Consider the following 25,192-nt stretch of genomic DNA (forward strand, 5'->3'; position numbering starts at 1 on the left):
TTAGCTGCTTTAATGCAATGGTCGTATGTGATCGCAATGTTCTTAACTTAATGCTTTTGGACACGATTTTACATATTTTTACCATCGCAATCCTACATTGTGTTTATATCTTTGCATTGTAATAACGTGCATTTCTGCCCTTTATCAACATGCTACAAGCTGGAAAAGTCATATCTTATAACATGATTTATTTGAAAAGATTAAACTAGGGCATACATGAGTTTGGTCAGAAAAAGTTTAGACTTCACACATGCGATACTAATTTGCGCAACTAAATCAATCAATATATACATAGATTATGACGATTTTCCAAACAAGAATTTCAATAATCTAATTTTGTCAGATAAATTTATAAAAATTCCATTAAGATTTAATCAATTCATCCCAAAGAGTTCACAACAATTCAGTTAAATTAATTAAAAAATCTTCAAGAAAATAAACATAGGGCTCTTGCTCAAAAGAAATTAGATAGGAGTTACCTCTTAATTCATAGACAAAGCCGAGATACACGTCCGATCCATCGATTATAACCCAAAACAAAAAGAAAAACTAACCTAAAGATATTAAAATCTGAAGGGAAAGGAAGAAGATTGAAGTTTTACATCGGCCTCCATCAGTTCAGCCTCCAAAATTCAGCATATTTTAACCTAAAGATGAAGGGAGGTATTTATAGAAAATTGAGGCAATGTCACAATGCTAGAACTAGCGTTGCAACGCTGAAGCAATCAATCAGGAGCATCAGGCTAAGAAGTCCAACGTTGCCCCTGACGCTCACTTGCACACACGCTTGTCTCTCTGTTCGTCAATGTTCGTAGTGTTGCAACGCTAATATAGGGAGTGTTGTAATGCTACCTATTTTGTCGGACAACGTTGGGTTGGAGCATTGCATGGTGTTACAACTGTGGCAATGTTCTAACTTCGGATTGCGATGCTCAGAGCAGTGTTGCTAGGCTTCCTTACATCACGATCTACTTCCTCCAAGCGTTGTACGAGCGTCAGACCTAGGCAAATTATGAGCGTTGTGACACTCTGGTAGGGGCATTTTGGTCTTTTCAACTTTTTTAAAGCTCGGATGCTCAAATCAGGTCCAAATTACTTCAAATTAACCCCGATTGGCTCCAATCGCCAATTCTACCTCTTGGTTGCTCGATACCTACAAAATAGAAAAATAAACACATAAAATTCAATAACGAACTCAAATTAAGCTAGAAATAATAGCTCTTTTTTAGAGCTATCAAGCAACCCAACTTAATTCTTGCTCATCCCAAGCAAGGTAGAAGCACACAATCAAATAGAATATAAAATAATTAAAGATATGCTAGCTTAATTCGCAAGGTTGTTACTCTGGTCTAGATAATCAATTTGAATGAAATTCGTAATCAAGAACGAAATTCAATTATGATCAATCAATGAAGCATAAGTTTAAGAATGGTTCTTAATTTATTCATGCATGAGTGAGCCTAGAGGTTTGCTAGTTAAGCTTGCACAACACAGAAAAGTTTTAAAAGGTCCTCATCCCATTTTCCCCTACTCGGGTTCGGTTATCAACCTCAGACATACTACACTTTAAAAGAGAGGGCAACACTAAGACAAGGGTGCCTAAACTCACATACACAAAACATAAAGGGCATTTATTTTACCTAGAGAGCCAACTTTCACACTCCACCGGCGGGAATCTAACATTCTTTTCTCGTGGGCCCTAACTAGTCTCAGCGGAGGTAACTCTTTTAACCTCTATCTATACACACACACACTATTTTTTTTTTTTACAGGCATACCAACTTATGCCTCATTTTTCTAATGCTTTTTTTCTATTTTTTTTTTTTTTTAGAATTGCAACTAACTTTCTTTTCTTTATTATTATTTTTTCTCTTTTTTTATTCACAGTAGGTCCTGTTTTATCCACTTTGTCTAGTTTTGTTCTAAAACAAGCATAGTTACTCCTAAGTCAAAGGTGGACCTTTCGGGGTGACAATAGAAATACAAACCAGATAACCCAATTCTAAGCACACAAGACTTTAATTTCACAAAACAATGACTTAAAGATGCATGAAAGATAGGAAATTTTTTTAAAATTAGACTAAAATCATGATCATGTTGTCCTGACGTTCTTTCATGCAAATTTCATTACAGGAAGAGTGCGTCATAAACTATCATGATAACAACAAAGCAAATAGCAAGCAAGGCAACAATGCACACAAGCATTGTCCGAGCACAGTGCTTAAGGACCCCAAGCTAATAAAATCTATCTGACAGGTACCCCACCCCCAACTTAAAATAATACATTGTCAACAATGTATCTCAAGTAAAGCTCAAAAAAGAAAAAGTTCAAGGGAGCAGAAAATCTCCCCTTAAAATATTGTCGCACACGGGATGGTGGTGGTCAGGCTCGCCTCTCGAAAAGATGCTTCTCTCCTCTAGGTCATCCCTACAAAATAAAAAATAAAAAAAAAGCTAATATAGAAAAAAAGAAAGAAAGCAGTAAATTTTTCACTTGACTCCCTCCAGGAAGGGTAAATTTTTAACATCAATTGTTCGACGTGACCTGTCCCCTGTCAAGGCATAAAGAAATTTTCCTATTTCTCTGGTTCCATCTTGGATGAGATGATATACCCCGGTAAGGCTATAAGAGTTTCCATCTTTTAAAAAGAACAAGATAGGTCGAATTTGGGATTTTTGAATTTTATAAAAGAAAATAAAATGAAAGACTTTGGGACTGACTCAACTAAAAATAAAGACTCTGACTCGACTGAATCACGAGGTAAACGTGAGAAAAATTAAAAAATAAGAGGAATACCAGTATAAAGAACCGGACGAGGCTTGGGATCCTTTGACTCTTTTATCGGAGATTCTTCCAAATAAAGCCCATACTCATACTTAACCTCACAAACTTATTCTTGGCATGGCAGAGGATGAACATCGTCATCTGAATAGGTCCATGCGTATTCCCTAACAAGGTCGGCCTCAGTGCCACAAACGTAGGACGACTCTAATTGATTTTCTGCACACTCAGAAAAATCATTATATGCTTATACATTAAGTAATCCAACGTCTTAACTTGGCCAGGTATTCGAAGAAGCAGCTGCTCTGCAAAATCATCAATGCAAATACTTCCACTACTCCACTCGGCAACCTCAGAAGATGGTGATTCCCAAGACTTCTCCAATTTTCAAACCGATTCAGTGACCTGAGCGATGTGGTCACTCAGACTCTGAAGCCCATCTCTAACCTCATGTTCGAAATAAAGGTCATCCTGTTGGAAACTGATGGGTTCTTGAATCGTAGGGGCACTCCTACACAAACTCACCAGAGCAATTAGGAAGGTCTCCTATATCCTTTAAATAAATACCAAGGTTGACAAACAGATACGACATCGAAAATGGCATTTGGCTAGGCAACTCCCAAGGAGAATAGTATTCGCGCTTAGGGCCACGCAAATTCTATATCAGTATCTAAGCCAAAACTTGAACAATAGAGGTTAGTTCGGATATTTGATTTCTAAGCTCACGAATCTCCCTTACCTCTTGTGTTTCCCATTTTTCCGTATATCTTGCTTGAAGTGCATAAATGTTCATATTTTTTGCCATAGAAAAAAAGTAGACACAAAAAGAAAAAATATTTTTGGGTTTTAAAAGTTTACAGCCAATTTTAACAAAAAGATATTAATTGTCGTTCATCCTTGACAACAGTGCCATTTTTGACATAGCTCGAAACTTACGTCGTTAATAAGCTTCAAACTTGGTCAAAAGAAAATTTGTATACACTGAACTACTCCTATTACTACTTTAACGTAGTGACAGTGGTAAATCCAAGTCGATCCGTAGGGAAGTGCGATTTGTTTCATTAAGTTAATATTCTAACTCGAGCGGTAAATGAGGGATTTTATGTAGAAGAGATGCATGCGAGAAATTAAAAATAAGAATAGGAGTTTATCTAATTTCTAGAGCAAGAGAGAGTTTTCTATGCAATTTCACTAAATCTATCAACCTCTCAATCTATTAGAAAATCTAATAGCCCAATTAGCCAAATTCGACATTAAACCAAATTAGGCCTAATTCAATTTATAACTCTTCCTTCTTAGCAACATACAAGTTAAAATTGAATTGCATTGCGAAACGGGTTCACTTGTTGAGACATGCTATAAGCTGGAAAAGTCATATCTTATAACATGATTTATTTGGAAAGATTAAATCAGGGCATACATGAATTTGGTCAGAAAAAGTCTAAACTTTACACATGCGATCCTAATTTGCGCAACTAAATCAATCAATATATGTATAGGCTATGACGATTTTGCAAACAAGAATTTCAATAAACTAATATGTCAGATCAATTTATAAAAATTCCATTAAGATTCAATAAAATCATCCCAAAGAGTTCACAATAATTCAATTAAATTAATTAGAAAATCTTCAAGAAAATAAACATAGGGCTCTTGCTCAAAAGAAATTAGATAGGAGTTACCTCTTAATTCATAGACAAATCCGAGATACACATCCGATCCATCGATTACAACCCAAAACAAAAAGAAAAACTAACCTAAAGATACAAAAATCTGAAGGAAAGGAAGAAGGTTGAAGTTTTACTTCGGCCTCCATCAATTCATCCTCCAAAATTCAGCATATTTTAACCTAAAGATGAAGGGAGGTATTTATAGAAAATCGAGGCAACGTCACAATGCTAGAACTAGCGTTACAACGCTAAGCAATCGATCAGGAGCATCAAGCTAAGAAATCCAATACTGCCCTTGACGATCACTTACACACATGCTTGGCTCTCCATCCGTCAAAGTTCGTAGCGTTGCAATGCTACCTATTCTATCATACAGCGTTGGGTTGGAGCGTTGTGTGGCGTTGCAATAGTGGCAATGTTCTAACTCTGGAGCGTTGAAACGCTCGGGGTAGCATTGTAAGGCTCCCCTGCATCATGATCTATTGCCTCCAAGCATTGCACGAGCGTCAAACCTAGGAAAATTACGAGCATTGTGACACTTCGCTAGGGGCATTTTGGGCTTTTCAACTCTTTTAAAGCTCGGATGCTCAAATCAGCTCCAAATTACTTCGGATTAACCCCGATTGGCTTCAAATTGCCAATTCACCTCTTGGGTGCTCGATACCTACAAAATAGGAAAATAAACACATAAAATCCAATAACGAGCCCGAATTAAGCTAGGAATAATAGCTCTTTTTGAGAGCTATCAAGCACCTTCTTACTCGAATCAATATAACCTACAAAGTCTTGTAGGCTCACTCTCTTCTCCTAGATAACTAAAACCAGAAAAATATTTTTGGCAAATAAAAAGATGAAGAATCTGACTCATAGTTACAAAGTTAATGAGAATGGAGTAGAGAAAGATCCTAAATAGAAGGATTCTCAAGAGGTGGAACAATAGGCTTTTCAGCCTCAACCTTAATCATATGAACTTCCTCATTTAACTTAAGCACAGTTTCTCTCTCAATCTCACAAACTTGCTCTTGGTGTGACTCCAATTCCTCTAACTTAAGCATAATTCCTCTCTACCTTAGTGGCATTGGAAAAACTATCCTCATGCAAAGCTCTAATTGTATCAACTCAGATTAAGTTGATCTTCTATAGGTTTAAGAGCAACCTCATTCTCTACCACTTGAACCTCTATCCTATCCAACCTCTCCATCTCAAACATATAAAACCTCCCTATTTTGGACTCTAGGATATATTTTTTTTAAATCGTCCACTAGGGAAGGTTTCTCCTCTACTTGGATTGGAGTAACATAGTAACTTTTGTGATCATAAGAAGGGTAACTTATAGGATAAGGATATGGGTTGAAAGGCATTGGTAGTGGTGTTGTTCTTGGACCTAAGTTGGAATGAAAAACCCCATAAGACCACCCAAATTATAATAAGACATAGTATGCAAACACCACAAAGAATCAACCAAGAGAAGACGTAAAATAAAATAAAACTAAGATACACCCATAAACTAAAATCAATCAAATCTCATAAATATTGATAAAAATCATAACACAATTCCTCAACAACTGCATCAAAAACTTGATACGCTCAAGCGCATGCGTCGAGTAATAATATAGTAACCAGTCAAGAGACTTAGTATAGTCCTCTAGAAAATTAGTTTTTCAATTCTTTTAGCTACTCTAGATTCTTCTAAGGGACCAAACTGTGATGAAAATTAAACTAATCTAATCCTAGAAAGTAAATAAAAGATAACAATGAGGCAAAGTCAAGGAAAGACACATCCTTGGATAATGACTTTGTTAATGGATTGACTAAATTAATTGTTTTAAACTTAGATTAATTTTATGCTAACTATAGATCTAAAAGTCTTTATCCGGGTATTTTCTATCGAGCTCAATACTTTCTAATACCTAACCATTAATTAATTTTCATACAATTAATTAATTAGGTACAATATTCAGTTCCTTCATTATCAGTCTCTATTAATCTCTTATCACTTTCGTGTATGATTGATTAACAGTCTAACATGCTAGATCTATCATAATAACCTCTCTCTCAAGCAAGACATTAAGTATAAAAAAAATAAAAATAATAAGCAATGGCCAATTGTTCAAAAGCCTTAAGTAAGCATATGCTAAAATAGTTTATGCATAATTAATTGTACAAACATTTTATTTATCTTATAAAATAATTGGTATTTTATTTGACATTTAGTTGCATTAACCAAAAAACCAATAAACTAAGACCCAAGATTATATGTTGTAGTTTAAACATGTATGTGGAGACATACATGTGGATCATGTTTAAGTGATAACCAGAATAGTTTGTAGTAGATGGAAAAGGCTTGGTACCTTATCTTAGTGACACTATGGATATAACCCATTTTCTAGTTGTTACAATTGTCGTAAAGTGTTATAAATGATCTGATCCTAATCATTCATGTGAGGACATGTGAGCTGAGGTAACCTATACAAGAGTTTTTATAAGACCAGACCATGAAATGAATAGTCTCTCTTTATAACACCGTTACTAGAAAAGACTTACACTACACTAGGATTACCATAGGTGACTTGACCTAAATTCTGAGTGAGGTACGAACTCTTGCCTATGAAAGTGGTCCTTTGATTTGTATGGGTGAGAGTGGTCAGATTCGTCGACTCAATAAGCCTACCATTTTGGGGACTTGCCTAATTGGGGAGCTAAGAACACAACTACACAAGAAGGAATTCCCTCCATCCCTATTGTTGGGGTAAGTAGATAAATTGCTCCCTTATGGGTTGATTCCAAGACTTGAACAATGTGGCATCATACCCTCTCCTAGCCTGAGAGGAGTTTGGTTAGTTGGACTATAACTAATTGTTCATTAGAGAGATCAGTTGTACTTAAGAGTTAGATATAACTATAGGGGTAAAATGGAAATTTTGACTGAGCTGTACTTACGAGCAATTTATGAAGGTTCAACGCACTGTTGATTGGTTATATCTAATGGAGATAGAAATATATCTATAGTGCAAAGAGTATAGTTGTCAGTCTTTAGTGAAGTGACTAGTAGTTAATGAAGGTTGATTAATTTAATTAAAGAGTTTAATTAATTCATCAAGTATCATTGGAGCTTCAACCTATAGGTCCATAAGGTCTCTTTGTTAGTTTAATAAGAATTAATGAGAATCAAACTAATTTTGGATCAATTTGAATTGTTCAAGTTAATTGAAGTGAAGTAATTATATAATATTTAATTAAGATAATGTATATAATACATTATAATATAAAGTTTTAATGAGAGAAATAAATATTGAATATGATTCAAACATTAATTATGTGAATAAGATTCATATAAAAACTATAGATAAAATTAATATGAATATGATTCATATTAATACTTAGGTTAAATGAGAGAATAACAAACTATGGGTTATATTATATGTTGTATAATATAAACCATAGGTTATGTGTTATATGTGATATAACATATAGTTTAATATGATATATATATATATTAAATTAAAATTCTTTTTTTTAATTTTTAGAAAAATAAAATGAGAAGGGTGTTATTTAATAACTTCCCTCAACTCCTATTTTTCACCTTTCTACATGCAACACAGGATAAAGGAGTTAAGTTGTTTTATCTTCTTCCTGTAGGACTGTGAGATCCAATGCGAAAGTGAGGATGGTCCCAATTTACAATTGTATAGAATATTGACAATTCAGAGATCAACGTTATGCAATTTAACAAAAAATATACAGTATGCTTAATCACAATGCAATGAAGAGAAAATAGGGTATAGATTTACTAACCCTCGAAGTCACAAATCTTCACATATTCCCTTCTAATTGGTCACGAACACTTCAATCTCCTTGGAACGCAAATTCCAAAATACAACAACACCTAAGAGAAACGGTGAACACCACCACAAAAGAATCTTCTATATTCTCCTTAGGGGTTGAGAATCACATGTGTGTGGGGCTTTGTGATCTTAATTTTTTGGAGTGAGGGAGAAGAAAGAATTTTTTTAGAGAGTTTTTTCTAAAAATCGTTCATGGGCGAGACTTTAGAATCACAGACTCTCTGTGGCTTTGGGAGGTGGATAATCTATCATAACCTTCCAGTCTCCCGCGTTTTCTGAAGAGAGAAATAAGGGAGGAAGTTATAACTCCTTTCTCCATTAAATTCAAAAAGTAATTTAATAAATTATTTAATATATGTATAATAACCAACTTATGATATGGTATACATTAAACTATATTTTATATTGAATATAACACATAATCTACAGTTTTTATATTGTATTAAATACAATATAACCTATAGTTTGAATTCTCTCAATAATTTACAGTATTTAATATAAATCAAACTTATATTAAATTTATTATATTAATCTAATCCATATAATTAATATCTGAATCATATTCAAATATTTATTTCCTCTTAAAATAAACTTTATATAATAATATATCAAATACATTATACTAACTATATCATATATAATTAAATTAAATTCATTATATCATATATAATTAATTCCCTCAATTAATTTGAACAATTTAAATTAATCCAAAATTAAATTGATTCTCAATTATCTCAGTTGAGCTACAGAGGAGAGCTTATAGACCTATAGTTTGAAGCTCCATTGGTACTTGATAAATTAATTAAACCCCTTTAATTAAATTAATCAACTTTCATTAACTGTCGGTCACTCCACTAAAGACCGACAACTGCACTCATCGCACTACAGATATATTGTTGTGTCTATTGGACATAATTAGTCAATAGAGCGATGACCCTTCACAAATTGCTCATTAGTACAATTGGGCCAAAATTATCGTTTTTCCCATGTAGTTACATCTAACTTCTTAAGTACCATTGATCCCTCTAATGAACAATAAATCATAGTCCACCTATGACCAAACCCCTCTCGGGCCAAGAGAGAAAGTGGCGCCACATTGTTCAAGCCCCAGAATCAGCCCTTAAGGCAGTAATTTATCTACTTACCTTAGAAGGAGTGAATTTTGTCTTGTGTAGTTGTGTTCCTAGGTCTCTCATTAGATGAATTCTTAAAATGATAGGTGTATTGAGTTGGTGAATTGGCTACTCTCACCCATGGAAATCAAAGGACCGCCTTCATAGGCAAGAGTTCACAACTCACTCAGGATTCAAGTCATTTCACCTTATGGTCATCCTGGTGAAATATAAGTCTCTACTATTAACGGCGTTATATAATGAGACTATTCATTTCATGGTCTGATCTTATACAAACCCTTTTGTATAGAACACCCCTGCTCATATGTTTCTACATGAATGATCAATATCATATCATTTATAGAACTTTACAACAATTGTAACATCTACAAAATGGGTCGTATTCATAGTGTCACCGGGATAAGGTACCTAGCCTTATCCATCTATTACAGACTGTTCAAGTTATCACTTAAACACAATCCACCTATATGTCTCTACATACATGTTTAAGCTACAGAAGATAACCTTGGATGTTTGTTTCTTGGTTTTGTGGGTTAATGCTACTAAATGTCGAATAAAATACCTTTGATTTGATTAAATAAATAAACCGTTCATACAATACAATTACAAACTATAAGAGCCATGAGATTTAGGGCATCAATCCCAACAATCTCCTACTTGTCCTAAAGCTAATAGGGTGTACATTATAAAAGTCATACGATACAAAAGTACACAAAAGAAGGAACTAGGGCATAATACACACCCAGTACAAAATCTCCCACTTGCCCTAGACTAGATATGGCAGTCCCATAGACCTATACCCTACAGGTGAACCTTAAACACCTTAGGCTCTAGGGCCTTTGTAAATGGATCAGCAACGTTGTACGCTATCTGCGTAATGATCATGTCCTCTCGATGCACAATCTCTCGAATAAGATGATACTTTCGCTCTATGTGTTTCCTGCGTTTGTGACTCATAGGCTCTCGAGAATTAGCCACAACACCACTATTATTACACTAAAGGGTATGGATGAGCTTTGACATGTCTAGAATCACTTTTAGATCAATCAGGAATTTTCTTGAGCCACATAACCTCTTTGGCAACTTCACAAGCTACTACGTATTCAACCTCCACAATGGAGGCAAAAATGCTCTCCTGCTTGGTGCTTCTTCAGACTACAGCCCCTCCGATAAGAGTGAACATTGATCCTAAAGTAGATTTCTAAGAATCATTATCAATCTAAAAATCAGAGCCCGTGTATCCTATAAGGATCAAATCCTTATAACCATACACGTGTTGGATTTTATGTCCTAAAACTTGTAGTTTATAAACAATAAACTTATTTTAAAACTCAATAAAGTTATTATTGAAGTTTGATTCAATAAAGTTGTTATTGAATTTATAAATTGCTTATTTTGTTTTAGAAATAAATCCAATAAACTAAAAGATCCATGACTATTATATGAGTACTTGAACTTTATGTGGAGACATAAAAGTAGATCAAGTTTGAATAGATAGTCAAAATAATCTATAGTATATGAATAAGGTTTGGTGCCTTATTCTGGTAAGACTATTGGATGTGACCCACTCTGAAGTTGTCACAAGGAGTTGTAAAGTGCTACAAACGAAGTGATCCTGATTCGTTCATGTGGTGACATGAGGAATGGAGGCATCCTGTGCAATGAGTTTACATAAGATCAGACCAAGAAATAAGTCACTTTTATTTATAACGTTGTTTACTATTTAAGACTGACTATTTCATAGCGATGACCTAAGTAACTTAACCTTAATCCTGAGCTAACTATGAACTCTTGTTTATTCAGGATTATCTTTAGATTTACATAGGTGCGGGTTGGCTCAACAGTGTCGGCTCAATCCTCCCATTTCAGGGGTAAGACCGGGTAGATAGCTGGGGACATAGGGTGTAAGATGGAAATCACCTCCTACTTGATAGCTGGGGACACAGAAATGTTCAAATTGAGTTTAGGGTTTGAATTTAAAATTTTTTTATAATTATATTTGATATAATTAATTAGCGTTTAATCTATCGGAATTAAACGAAATTGAAGAGTTTATAATATTTAAATATTGATTTAAATATTAACAACATGAATAGAATTCATGTTTAAAATTAGGTGTATGATTAATTTAATATTTGATATTACAATTTTATTTAATTAACTAAATATGTTTACTTTATTAAAATCAAATTAATTTTCAATTTTGATTCAATTTGAGAAACTAGATTTTGAAATTTTGAATTTAGTTATTTTTAATTCATTAAATTAGATTTTAGTTAATTTTGGAATTAATTAAAATTATAAATTAAATTGAAAATTATGTTGATAGTAGAGAAATTCAATCTACTATCAAGTAGGAGGTGTTTCTCCTTAATCAACACACCTAGCTCATTAATTTTAGGCAATTGAAGTGTCAATGGGACTGCACTTCAGTGCTTGCATAAAGAGGAAGGATAAAACTCTCTAAATTTGGGAGATGGGTTTTCTTGATGCTGCTGAAAATAACTGTCTGCAAAAAAAAATTCCCTCTAAAAAAACCCACACCAAAACCTTCACAAATTCAGTTCAATTGCGAGTTCCACCATTCAAATTCAAGACTAAGAATAGTAGAGAATATCTCTTGGTGGTCGATGACTTCAATTGGAGAAGATTGCAGCTCAAATTCATGTTTGAAGAGGATCTTCAAAGGTATGTGTTGAAACCCACTTAATACCCTATGAACATGCTTATTTCGATGTCAAAATTGAGGAATTAAAATACTTAATGATACTATTTTCTTCCGCTACATGTTTCTGTAAACAAATAATTCGTATCAGAGCATCATTTAAGCATTCAATTCAAGTTAATTTTGGCTTGGTGGGTGTTTTTCATAAGTTGTATGAAAATGGTGAACTGATATGGTTTTTCTGAGTTTTGGCATTGAATTTTCTTCAATTATGTTGTAATTCTTGTAATTGGCTCTTGATTGATGGGCCTTAATGTGTGATTAAGTGTCTGTAATTTGATTGGATTCATTAAAGTTGAATTTAGGTTGTAATTAAAGAAAGAAGTGAAGAAGGTCGAGCAGCAGAAATTCGTTTTTTTAGCTACTGTCCTGTTCTTCATACTCGATGTTCGGTGGCATTTGCTCGATGCCATACTCGATGCTTTATGGCATACTTGATACTTGATGACATATATTTGATGGTACTCGATTACTCATTTACTCGATGCTCGATAGTACTCGATGGAATTTACTCGATGGTACTCAATGGCATTAAGCTCGATTCAGTCCATTTTTTAGTACTGAAGGTCCGGTTTAAGAAGTTCAGACTCAGTTCGGGATGGTTCTAGCGATCCAGATGTTTTTGGAGCCAGATTTTGTTGTTTTATGTAATATTTAGACCTTTGTTTGCTTGAAAATGCCAAAACTAAAACCATATCAGTTTGTGTTTAAATATGTATGCATGTGATGTATGTTATAATTAAATTAATCTTATATGTGCATATCGTATGTCATGTAGATTTAAAATCCTACCATAGAAAGCATGTTACATGCATTGGAAGTATGTTATAAGATGTTATAATATATAGTATGCATGTTTAAGCTTTCAATTTTTTTAATATAAGTGTTATATTAAATCATGATATATTTGATGTATGTTATGGATTTAAAAGCATGTCTAAAGTTTTATAAGTTGTTATAAAATTGGGTTAGACACTAAAATCCATAACAAAGATAAGTTGCATGCTCACGTAGGTTAACCACTTGTTTTAATAGTTAAAATAGGTCATTTTCTTATAAAACTTGGGTAACAAACTCAACCGGTATATAATCTTGTCTAAGGCTAGGGGTATTTAAGTTGACGGTCTACGAAACACCTCCTACTTGGGGATTATGGTCGAATAATTGAGCGTTGTTAACTAGTTTTATGAGCAATACGTGAGCGATGTGAGGTTTTAAAACTGGTTTATCACCTAGACATCGTAGGTTAAAATCCAAATATAAACTTTATACTTGGATAAAATCATATAAAACTTAGGTTGTTTAAAATTAGTCGTAATATACCTAAGTAAAAGAATACCCAAATCTTAGAACACTTCAGTGGGAGTTTAATAGCATATATGATATGTCATTAGAACACTTCAGTGGAAATGTAATAATGCATATGATATGTTATTAGAAAGCTTCAGTAAGAGATTAATAACATATACAATATGTTTTTTTTAGCTCTCGCATCCCTAAGAGTTCACTATCAAGATTCATGTTTTGCTTTGTGTCACCCTGGGAGTGACCTCCATTCGGAAAGTCTTTACATAAATCGAGATTGTAGTGAATAGGGGAAGTTGTTCACAGTAAAATCAAACGTGATGTTTTGATTTTAATTCTCACGTTCTAAGAGATTCACACCGTGAGATTCATGTGACACTTCGTGTCACCCTGGGAGTGACCTCCATTCGAAAAGTGTTTGCATGAGTCAATATCAAGGTTAATGAAGAGAAGTTGTTACAATGTAAAATCAAATATACGATATATTAATTTCAACTCTCACGTCCCTAGAAAGTTCACATCATGAGATTCATACGACGATTCGTGTCACCTTAGGAGTGATCTCCATTCGGAAAGTATTTGTATAGGTCAAGATCAAGGTGAATGGGGAAAGTAGTTTATAGTAAATGGGTGAAGGATATATGTTAACACATCCTGTGATCTCTTCCATTGGTTTGAGCCATGATATTCCTATGTTGCACCTACTGTCATTTTTAGGCGGCATTAACTAGTCGTTAACCGCGGTGATTCCTTCGGAGGGTTGTAACATAGGACTCGGAACAACTTAAGCTTCAGAAATGAATAGGGTCTTATAGTTCCGTCTTGAACATTGTCTTCAAATTTAAGGGCATGTTCATACGGTTCTATAAGATCTGAAAATGGCAGGACACACTTACAAGAGTTGCTAATCATTAGTAAGTTCTTGACCGAAGGCGGTAGCTAAATGACTATCGAAATATGAGTTATTCTAGAGATAGTATTTAGTCAAAATATCTTTCTTTAGTGAAGGAATATTTGTCTACCCCTTGGTAGCACTTATTTTGACTCACTATAGTATCTTTGCAAAAAAATAATGAAATTTGGGTACATTATTACTTTGCTAAAATTTAATTGGATTTAGAAGCAATTCACTAATTAAAACCATGTTGAATTCTTCAAATTTACTTGCTTCTGACACTTTTAAGTAGTAAATCAACATGGAAATCAAATATACTAATAGTTGATGATTTAGACTATGTTTTAATAGAGGAATGTCCTCTGTCTTGCTACTTACCAGAAAACACAACAAAGTAAATATGACTTACTTGTCATTGAGACGTGCTTGGTGGAAAATGATAAGTTAAACTGGATAATGGATTCAAGAGCTGCTAATCATATCTGTATTTTTACTCAGGAAACTAGTTCTTGGAGACAACTTACAGGAAGGGAAGCAACCTTTAAAGTAGGGATCAAAGAGGTTGTTTCAGCTAAAGTTGTGGGAGATATAAAGTTATTTATTGGAGATAGACACATTTTACTTGAAATTGTTTATTACATTCCTTTTATGAAAAGGAATTTAATTTCTATCTCATGTTTGCTAGAATAAAATTACAAAATTTCTTTTGAATATAATGAAATGTTCATTATCTCAAAAGGTAATATAGTATGTTCTGCAAATCTAGAAAATAACTTGTAAATGTTAAAATTGATTGAGGTAAAAGCCATTTTGAACATAGAGATGTTTAAAATAGCTAAGACACAAAATAAGAAAAGGAAAGTTTCTCCAAATCTCTATCTTTGGCACTTGAGACTTGGTTACATAAATCTCAACAACATTGAGAGATTGGTGAAGAATGGTCATTTAAATCAGTTAGAAGATAGTTTATTATTGACGTGTGAATCTTGTCTTGAGGGTAAAATGATTAAAAGATATTTTTCCAAAAAAGGTCTTAGAACCAAAGAACCCTTGCAACAAGTACATTCGGACTTTTGTGGTTCGATGACTGTTAAAGCTAGAGGAGGGTATGAATATTTCATCAGCTTCATCGATGACTATTCAAGATATGGGCATATATACCTAATGCATCATAAGTTCGAAACAATTGAAATGTTCAAGAAATATAAGGCCGAGATTGAGAACCAATTAGGTAAAAAGCTTAAAACACTTCGATCAGATCGAGATGGTGAGTATATGGACTTGAAATTCCATCATTATTTGATAGAACACGAAATCCAGTCATAACTCACAGCACCTAGCACACCTCAACAAAATGGTGTGGCAGAAAGGAGAAATAGAACCTTGTTAAACATGATTCGTTCTATGATGAGTTATACCCAATTGCCAAATTTTTTTTGGGAACACGTAGTTGAGACTGTAGTGTATATATTGAACATGGTTCCCTCAAAAAGTGTTTTTGAAACACCTTACGAGCTATGGAGAGGACGTAAAGGTAGTTTATGTCATTTCAGAATCTGGGAATGCCCAGCACATGTGTTAGTGCAAAATTCTAAGAAGTTGGAATGTCGTTCAAAGGTATGCCTGTTTATAGGCTCCAAAGACTCAAAAGGTGGTTATTTTTATGATCTTCAAGAAGATAAAGTATTTGTGTTGACAAATGCAACATTCCTGGAGGAAGACCACATTAAAAATCATCAACTTCATATTAAGCTAGTATTACGTGAGATAACCAAAGAAACTACAGATAGATCAACAAGAGTTGTTATGCAGCAGCCTGACTGGTACATGGGTTTAATTGAAACTCAGGTCATCATACCTGATGATGGCTTAGAGGATTCATTGACTTTTAAACAAGCAATGGTTGATGTGGATAAAGTAGAATTTCTGGTTCAATATATTGACGATTTTCTACTCATTGGGAATGAACTAGAATTTCTGGCTAACATTAAGACATGGCTAGCCACGCAATTCCAAATGAAGGATTTGGGAGAAGCACAGTATGTTCTTGGGATCCGAATCGTTCGGAACCGTAAGAACACAACAATAGGCTTGTTTCAGGCATCTTATATAGATAAAATGTTGCCTCGATATAAAATCCAAGATTCCAGGCATGAAATTCATCTGTCTTAGGAACAGTGTCCTAAGACACCTCAAGAGGTTGAGGTTATGAGACGAATTCCATATGCATTAGCAGTCGAGAGTTTAATGTATACCATATTGTGTACTCGTCCCGACATATGCTATGTAGTTGGAATTGTCATCAAATATCAATCCAATCATGGATATGATCATTGGACAACCGTTAAAAATATCCTCAAGTATCTTTTGAGAATGAGGGACTATATTGTAACGACCCAGATTTGTACGCATACAGGAAATTAAATATCAAATAATAAGCAGAACGAAATTTTATTTAAAGGGGTGGAAATTTAGAAAAAATTAATAATAATAATAATAATAAATAAATAAATTGGAAATTGGAAATTTATTCATTATCCAAAAGATAATGAATAAGGGAGCGAGCGGGAGCGAGAAACTGGGAGAGAGCGAGAGCCACACCAGCGAGAAAACTGGAGAAAACGAGATTCTGAGAAGGGAGCTGCGCGATCGAAGGAAGAATTGGAGAGCAAGAAACCCAGCGAGCGATGCTAGCGAGATTGAGGCTGGCGAGAGTAGAAAGACTGAGATCCCTGGAGAGAGCGAGATTGAAGGAAAATTGGAGAGAGCGAGAATTGTAGCAAGGAAGTTGGAGAGAGCGAGAGTAAATAGAGCTATTCTTAGCGAGACAGTAGGAAAGAGTAGGAGCGGGAGCGAGCGCGGGAGCGGGAGTGGGAGCGAGAGCGGGAGCGGGAGCGAGAGCGAGAGCGAGACGGAAGAGAAAATTTGAGAGCGAGAGTGGAGAGAGCAGGATTTCCAGCAAGAAAGCTCCAGAGTAAATTCCTAGCGAGAAAACAGGACAGAGCGAGATTTTAAGAACAGAGTGAGCAAGATTTGGACAGAAGCGCGAATTATGCGTTGAATTTGGCCACGATCTTATAGATTATACATGGAAAAACCCTAAAATTGAATACAAACAAAGAATGATGATGTAAGGGCAAACGTTAGCCAAAATTAGGTGTCTTATTGAGAGGAATCCATAAACCATAAGTAATTTTAAAGAAGCCACCTGTACGATGATTTGTCACACTGAGAAGAGCTAAAAACTACTATAAATAGGACCCTTTGCCGAAGATTTAACCCATTCTCAAACAAATCTCAGTAACATAGTATCGTGTGAAAAAGTAAGTGTGAGTGAGGAAGTTCTGTGAAGATTAAAAGAGAAAAGCTCGGGTAAAGTGCTGCCCAAATTTCTTCTTTTGATTTAAAAAGGGAAAACTCTGCTGATAAAATCATAAAGAATAATAAGGAATAATTAGATTACAGTCAAGGTAAGTAATTTATCTCACCCTCTCTTTAAATGTTCTATGGTAGTGTACCTTTATTATATTGCATGGTTATGTTAATTGTTATATTGCATTACATGTTTAGAACATGTTTCTCTACAAGGGACCCCATGCATTATGTTTGTTCACGATTACGTTAAAACCAAGTTTTAATTAGGTGTAAGTTATGCGTCCAGTCTAACCTTATGGTTATGCTAATGGTTGATGTTGGATGCGACTCTGGCCCTACTGACTGCATGACCCGCTAATCATCAGATGGGTTAGTTTCCACTTAAGTCCTCAACTTCTTATCATGGCGGAAAGATTTATGTTGGAAGCATAATGTTTATGCTAATGGTTGATGTTGGATGCGACTCTGGCCCTACTGACTGCATGACCTGCTAATCATCAGATGGGTTAGTTTCGCTTAGGTCCTCATCTTCCTATCAGGGCGGAGAGATTTATGTTGGAAGCATAACTGACCACCACATGTTATTATACGTTTTCGGTCCCAATCATATGTTTTCATGACATGTTGCTTGTGATTGTGCATTTGGTCACTACCCTACATGAGAACTACTTACTGGGTATATTATGTACTCATCCTATACTTTTACAGACTTTGTAGGTAAGAACACAGCGTAGAGGGCAGAGTTAGACGTCGCTCAAATGGCCAACCATCAAACTCACTATTATAGACACATGCATTTTGTACCACCACGCTAATGTTTTATGGATCCTGGTGTTTTGATAAATAAATTTCTATATAGTTTTTTTTTTTCTATCTAATTAATAAAATTTAGATATGTTCTTTGAAATTTCAACCAAAACTCATCTCATGATAGAAAAGTCTAAGTATGCATGTCGTAGCGGTCGGATCATAAGGTGTAAGGATCCGGGTGTTACATATATACTCCTGTATGATGCTAAGGATCTTATCCTTACTGGATACACTGATTCTGAATTTTAAACCGATTTAGATTCTAGAAAATCTACTTCAGGGTTAGTACACACTCTGAACGGAGGAGCTATAGTATGGAGGAGTATCAAGCAAATTTGTATTGTTGACTCTACTATAGAAGTTGAGTATGTACACCGAGGAGAAGCTAGGATCGAGGGATTTTGTTTGTTGATTGGATCACAAACAAATTGTTCATTAGAGGATAAGTGGGACTTAAGGAATAAGAGGCAATCTCGGGGGTAAAATAGTCATTTGACCCAGTCGTTATTACGAATAACCTGTGAAGGGTTAACTTACTGATTATGGTTAAATTAAGTGGACACAAATATATCTATAATGAGGAGAGTGCAACTATCGAGCTATAGTGGTATTACTCAATAGTTAACGAATATTGATTAATTTGATCTAAAGAGTTTTAGCCAATTAATCTTAAATCATTGGAGCTCATGATATGTAAGTCCATAAGGTCCCTCTACTAGCTCGTAAAACATGAACACCTTGAATTAGTAAATTAAGTGAATTTGGAATGGTTTCAAATTGAACTATTCAAATTGAATTTCAATTTGAAATGTTCAAATTGAGTTTAGGTTTGAATTTGAATAGTTCAAATTAAAAAGAGTTTCCATAATTATATTCGATAGGATTAATTAGCGTTTAATTTATCGAAAATAAATAAAATTGGAGAGTTTATAATATTTAAATATTAATAACATGAATAGTATTCATGTTTAAAATTAGGTGTGTGATTAATTTAATATTTGATATTAAAATATTATTTGATTAATTAAATATGTTTAGTTTATTAAAATCAAATTAATTTTCAATTTTGAATCAATCTGAGAAATTGGATTTTGAAATTTTGAATTTAATTATTTTTTAATTAACTAAATTAGATTTTAGTTAATTTTGGAATTAACTAAAATTAGAAATTAAATTGAAAATTATGTTGATAGTGGAGAAATCTAATCTCCTGTCAAGTAGGAGGTATTTCTCCTTAATTAACACACCTAACCCATTAATTTCAGGCAATTGAAGTGTCAATGGGACTGCTCTTCAGTGCTTGCATGAAGGGGAAGGATAAACTATCTGAATTTGGGAGATGGGTTTTTTTATGCTGCTGAAAATAACTTTCTGTAGAAAAATTTTTCTCTCTAAAAAAACTCACACCAAAACCTTCACAAATTCAGCTCAATTGTGAGTTCCACCATTCAAGGTTGAGAATAGTAGAGAATATCTCTTTGTGGTCCATGACTTTAATTGGAGAAGATTATAGGTCAAATTCGTGTTTGAAGAGGATCTTCAAAGGTAGGTGTTGAAACTCACTTAATACCTTATGAACATACTTATTTTGATGTCAAAAGTGAGGAATTAGAATGCTTAATGATCTTGTTTTCTTCCACTACATGTTTCTATAAACCAACAACACGAGCATATAGTCTCTCGTTCTTCAAAGATAATTGAGGATGATCTTAATGACTGTCAAGTGATCAAATCCTCGATTAGACTGATATCTACTGACTACCCCACTGCATAGTAGATGTCAGGTCTAGTATATAACATCACATACATCAAGCTACCAGCAGCCGATGCAAAGGGGATCTGTCTCATCTATTCAACCTTTTGAAGTGCCATAGGACACTGTTCCTTAGAAGAAATAACTCCATGCCTAAAAGGGAGTCTCTTGGAGTTCTATATCGAAAACTTGACAAGCATCTTATCAATATAAGATGCATAAGATAAGGCCAGCCTTTTATTTTTTTGATCTCTAAAGATCTAAATGCCCAGAATAAATTGTGCCTCTCCCAAATATTTCATTTGAAATTGGGTCGCTAGCTAATTTTTAATTTTAATCAGTAGACCTACATCTTTCCGAATGAGTAGGATATCGTCTACATACAACACAAAAAAACCTATTTAACTGTTGATGATTCTCTTGTGAACACAAAGTTCATCAACATTCTGATCAAAGTCAAAATATTTGATCATAGTATCAAATTTTATATTCTAAGATCGAGATACTTGTTTCAATCCATAAATGGACCTATTAAGCTTGCAAACTTTTTGTTCTTAACCTGGAGATATGAATCCCTAAGGCTACTCCATATATATGGTCTCCAAAAAGATTGTCATTCAAAAAAGTAGTCTTAACGTCCATTTGCCAAATCTTATAGTCATAATATGAAGGAATGGACAGAAGTATCCGGATAGACTTCAACATGGCAACAGGTGAGAAAGTCTCCTCATAGTCGACTCCCTCAATTTGAGTATAATCCTTTGCCATAAGTCTAGTCTTAAAGGTTTGCATCTTTCTATCAGCACTTCATTCTCTCTTATAGATCCTTTTGCAACCTATAGGCTTGACCCTATCAAGTTGATCTACAAAATCCCAAACTGAATTGAAGTAAATAGACTCCATTTTGAGATCCAAAGCTTTGATCCACTCATCTCTGTCAACATCTTTCATTGCCTTCTTGTAAGACAACGGATCCTCAACATCATCGTCAACTACTATAGCTAGCGTTTCTGTTAAACCCATATAACGAATAGGTGGGTTCGCAACCCTTCCACTACGTTGAGGCTCCCTCAACGTTTAAGGTAGATGTGACCTACTAGATGATCGAATTTCAACAACTCTTTTTGAGGTATTGGGTTCTTCAACTAGTCTTGTTGAAGGTTCAATAGTTTCATTGGAAAGTTCGTTTAAGACTATCTTACTACAGGGCTTATGATCCTTTATGTGGTCCTCTTCTAATGTAGTGCTTTTTTATACAAACACTTTATTATTTTTAGGATCGTAGAAGTAGCCACCTCATGTTCCTTTGGGGTAACCTATAAATAGGCACAATTTTGAACAAGGTTACAATTTCTTAGGATTTGCCTCAAGCATATGTGCTGAGCAACCCCAGATATTGAAATGATGTAAACTATCTTTACATTCATCCCATAATTCCAAAGGTGATCCAATAACACTTTTGGATGGAATGCAGTTCAAAATATAGGTTGCTATCTATATTTCATATCCCCAAAACGAGTCAGGTAAGGAAGTATAACTCATCATAGATCAAACTATGTCCAATAGGGTTCGATTTCACCTTTCTGATACACCAAGGTGCTGAGAGTTGGAATACAATTGCATGCTCTATCAAATTGTCTTGGAATTTTAGACCCATATACTCTCCATCTCGATCAGATCGAAATATTTTAATTGTTTTATTTAATACATTTTCAACTCCAGTTTTGTACTCCTTGAACTTTTCAATGGCTTTAGACTTATGTTGTGCTAAATAAACATACCCATATCTGGAATAATCATCAGTAAAAGTGATGAAATATTCAAACTGTCCTATTGCCTTAACATTCATCGAACCAAGAGGTCTGAATGTACAAGCTCTAAGGTTTCTTTGGCTCTATGACCTTTTCCAGTAAAAGATCTTTTAGTAATTTTGTCTTCAAGGCATGACTCACATACTGATAAAGAATTTTCTTATAACTCATTTAGAAGTCCATTCTTGACCAATCTCTCAATCCTATTAAGATTTATGTGTCCTAATCTTAGGTCCAAAGATGGATATTTTCTTTAGAAAAAATTTTCTGTGTTTTATTCTAAATTACTACAGTTTTAAACTGTTCAGTATTTAAGAGAGCTTTAATTATTTAAGAGAGCTTTAGTTGCTAACGAACTTAGCACATATAGATCATCCTCCAATTTAGTAGAAAAATATTAATATTATTTTTGTAAATAAACATTTTATTTACAAAAAAAAAAAAAAGTATGATTTTGTTCAATAAGAGCTTTATAGAAATTAAGTTCCTCTTTAAGTCAGTAACTACATATACATTTGTCAACAAAATATAATTTTTCTGTAAAGTAAGTCGGAGTCCTCCCACTGCCCTCATAGAGACAACGTGCCCAGTTTTACATGAATTGTCCTCTCACTAGGTGCCACCTGTCACCAGGAATCAATTTCCTAAAATAAAGAACAAATGTGGTTAGTATCATCTGAATCTATTATCAAGGTCGAATCATCATTCTCCCCTAAACAAGTCTCCAATACAAGTAAATCGTATTTACCTTGCTCGGCCTTCTTCTTTCCCGCCAAGTACTTGGGATAATTCATTCTTCAATGTCCCTCGGTTGCAATAGAAACATATTCTCTTTGTAGCCTTGGCCTTCTTGCCCTTTTGGGTAACAACTGGTGGTTTAGCCTTCCTCTTTCCATCTTTCTTCTTCTTCTTCCATTTTTTGGTTCCAGAAGAGGAAGGCACAGACTTAGTTCCAAAGGTCAAACCTCTATAGAACGTTTTGGAGGACGAGGCAACATTTGCCTTACCCTTTTGTTTCTTGACTTTCATCAAGGATTGGAAATTCTGTAGCTCGTTGAGCAAGGTACAAAATTGCCAAGAAGCTGTAGGAAACTTTCAAGTAAAGTTTCCACGATGAAGCTAACCTGACTGGTCTCATCAATGACAGACTCATTCATCTGAGCCACATTAAAGTGGATCATCATGTTCAGAATGTGTTCTCGAACAAAGACCCCCTCTTGCATACGGACATTGAAGATGAATTTAAGAGCATCATGCTTGAGTTGAGCAGACGGTTTTCGAACATTCCCTGCAAGCACTCCATGATCTCACGGGCAGAGGCTCATGCTTCTTAGCCAAGACTTCAGAAAGGCTTGTCAAGATATACACTCGAGCTTTTTCATTTGCCTGTACCCAGCGCTTGTATACCTCCCGAACATTTCGAGTGGCATTTTGAGCTGGGACTGGAGGACATTCCTCCACCAGGACAAATCATGAGTTATCGATGATTAGAAATGTATTGATTTTGTTTTTCCATGTGATGTAATTATCACCAATTAACTTACCGCAAGTTAACTTACCGCCATGACAAATCATAAGTCATCAATGATTGTCGCCAGTTAATAATCACATATTGCAAGTCAAACGCATGACCACCGACGCATGAGTATAAATGCATAACTTAAAGACATGCATCACGTATTGCGTTCATCACCTCTATAATTTTACATCATCAAGTTTTTAGCGCCGTTGTCGGGGAGAAATGCACGTCATCTTAGGCCTTTTATTTAGAATTATGAGGATCGTTAAGTGAAATATGTGGCAAATATGTTATGAATTCATGACAAAATGAGTTTGCGTCGTTTGGCATCAAGAATCTTGGCTAACCCACTATTATGCGTTATTATGCGTTCAATTGTTTATTTTTGTAGCTAACGCAGAAAACGGACGCATACGTGGAATATTTTTTTATTATTATTTTCATTTTTTCTAATTTTTTTCTAATTTTTTTATTCTTTTTATTCTTTTTTATTTTTTTTTTTTCAAAAACTTGATGACGTAAAATTATGGAGGTGATGAACGCAATATGCGATGCATGTCTTTAAGTTATGTGTTTATACTCATGCGTCGGTGGTCATGTGTTAGACTTGCAATATGTGATTACTAATGTATGTGATGACCATGTGTTCCCGTCACAAGTTTTCTTACGCTCGCGCCAAGTATAACGAGAACGCAAGTTTCTCGGGTGATCCGAGGTCGAACTCAGGGACTTGTAGCTAAATATATGCAGTGATGTGTATGCGGCGAATGAATAAGGGTTTAAAGCTACAAACTACTCCTACTCTTAACTAACAGATTAAGCGGTGAGAATATGATTGAGAGGTATAGACACGAAAACTGTTGACGCATAGTAAATGCATGGAAAAATAGATAAAATGTGAGGATGTCTTCATCGCAACCCTAAGCTTGACTGCAAGGGCAACCCCAGCCAACACAAACTATACGATCATGCTACACACACGTGAGCCTAATTCTAGGACGCATGTGATGTATATGCGATAGTGCCGAGAGGTCTTATTTCTAAGTCTCTATTCCTGCTCATGTGCTCCCACACATAAACAAGATGACCGCATACCACCGTATCCTACTTCTTGGACGCATGCAATATCCTCTCTATAGGGTGCATACACTATGTAATAGCAACCGGAGCTTATCTTTAAGTTCCCCATTCTTGCTTATGCGATCCGATCCGCTCTCTCGAGTCTTAGATCTGGTTTTTAGACTACTCTCCCAAGATGCCTATATGATGAATGATGCTCTCATAAGACAAGGTGTGTAATAACCTGTCTGACGTAAGATTATTCCTATCCCTAGTGAACACTTGCTTACATTGCTTAATGTAACCTACCACTTACCCTCCCGGGCAGTTAGTTGTTGCTGACTTTACTCATAAACAAGCATTGCGTCCGCTTATAAACAAGAGTTGCTTCAGCTTCACACTTAAGCAAATAAGATTTTCTCACAACACTCACGCAACGCACACCTCCCAATGGTTTGTTACATGCTTCATATTCCTATGTCACATGATTAAGTATTCGATACTCTAACA

The sequence above is a fragment of the Benincasa hispida genome, chromosome 3 (assembly GCF_027475165.1).
Source record: "Benincasa hispida cultivar pf3 chromosome 3, pf3_genome.v1.1, whole genome shotgun sequence".
Taxonomy (NCBI): Eukaryota; Viridiplantae; Streptophyta; class Magnoliopsida; order Cucurbitales; family Cucurbitaceae; genus Benincasa; species Benincasa hispida.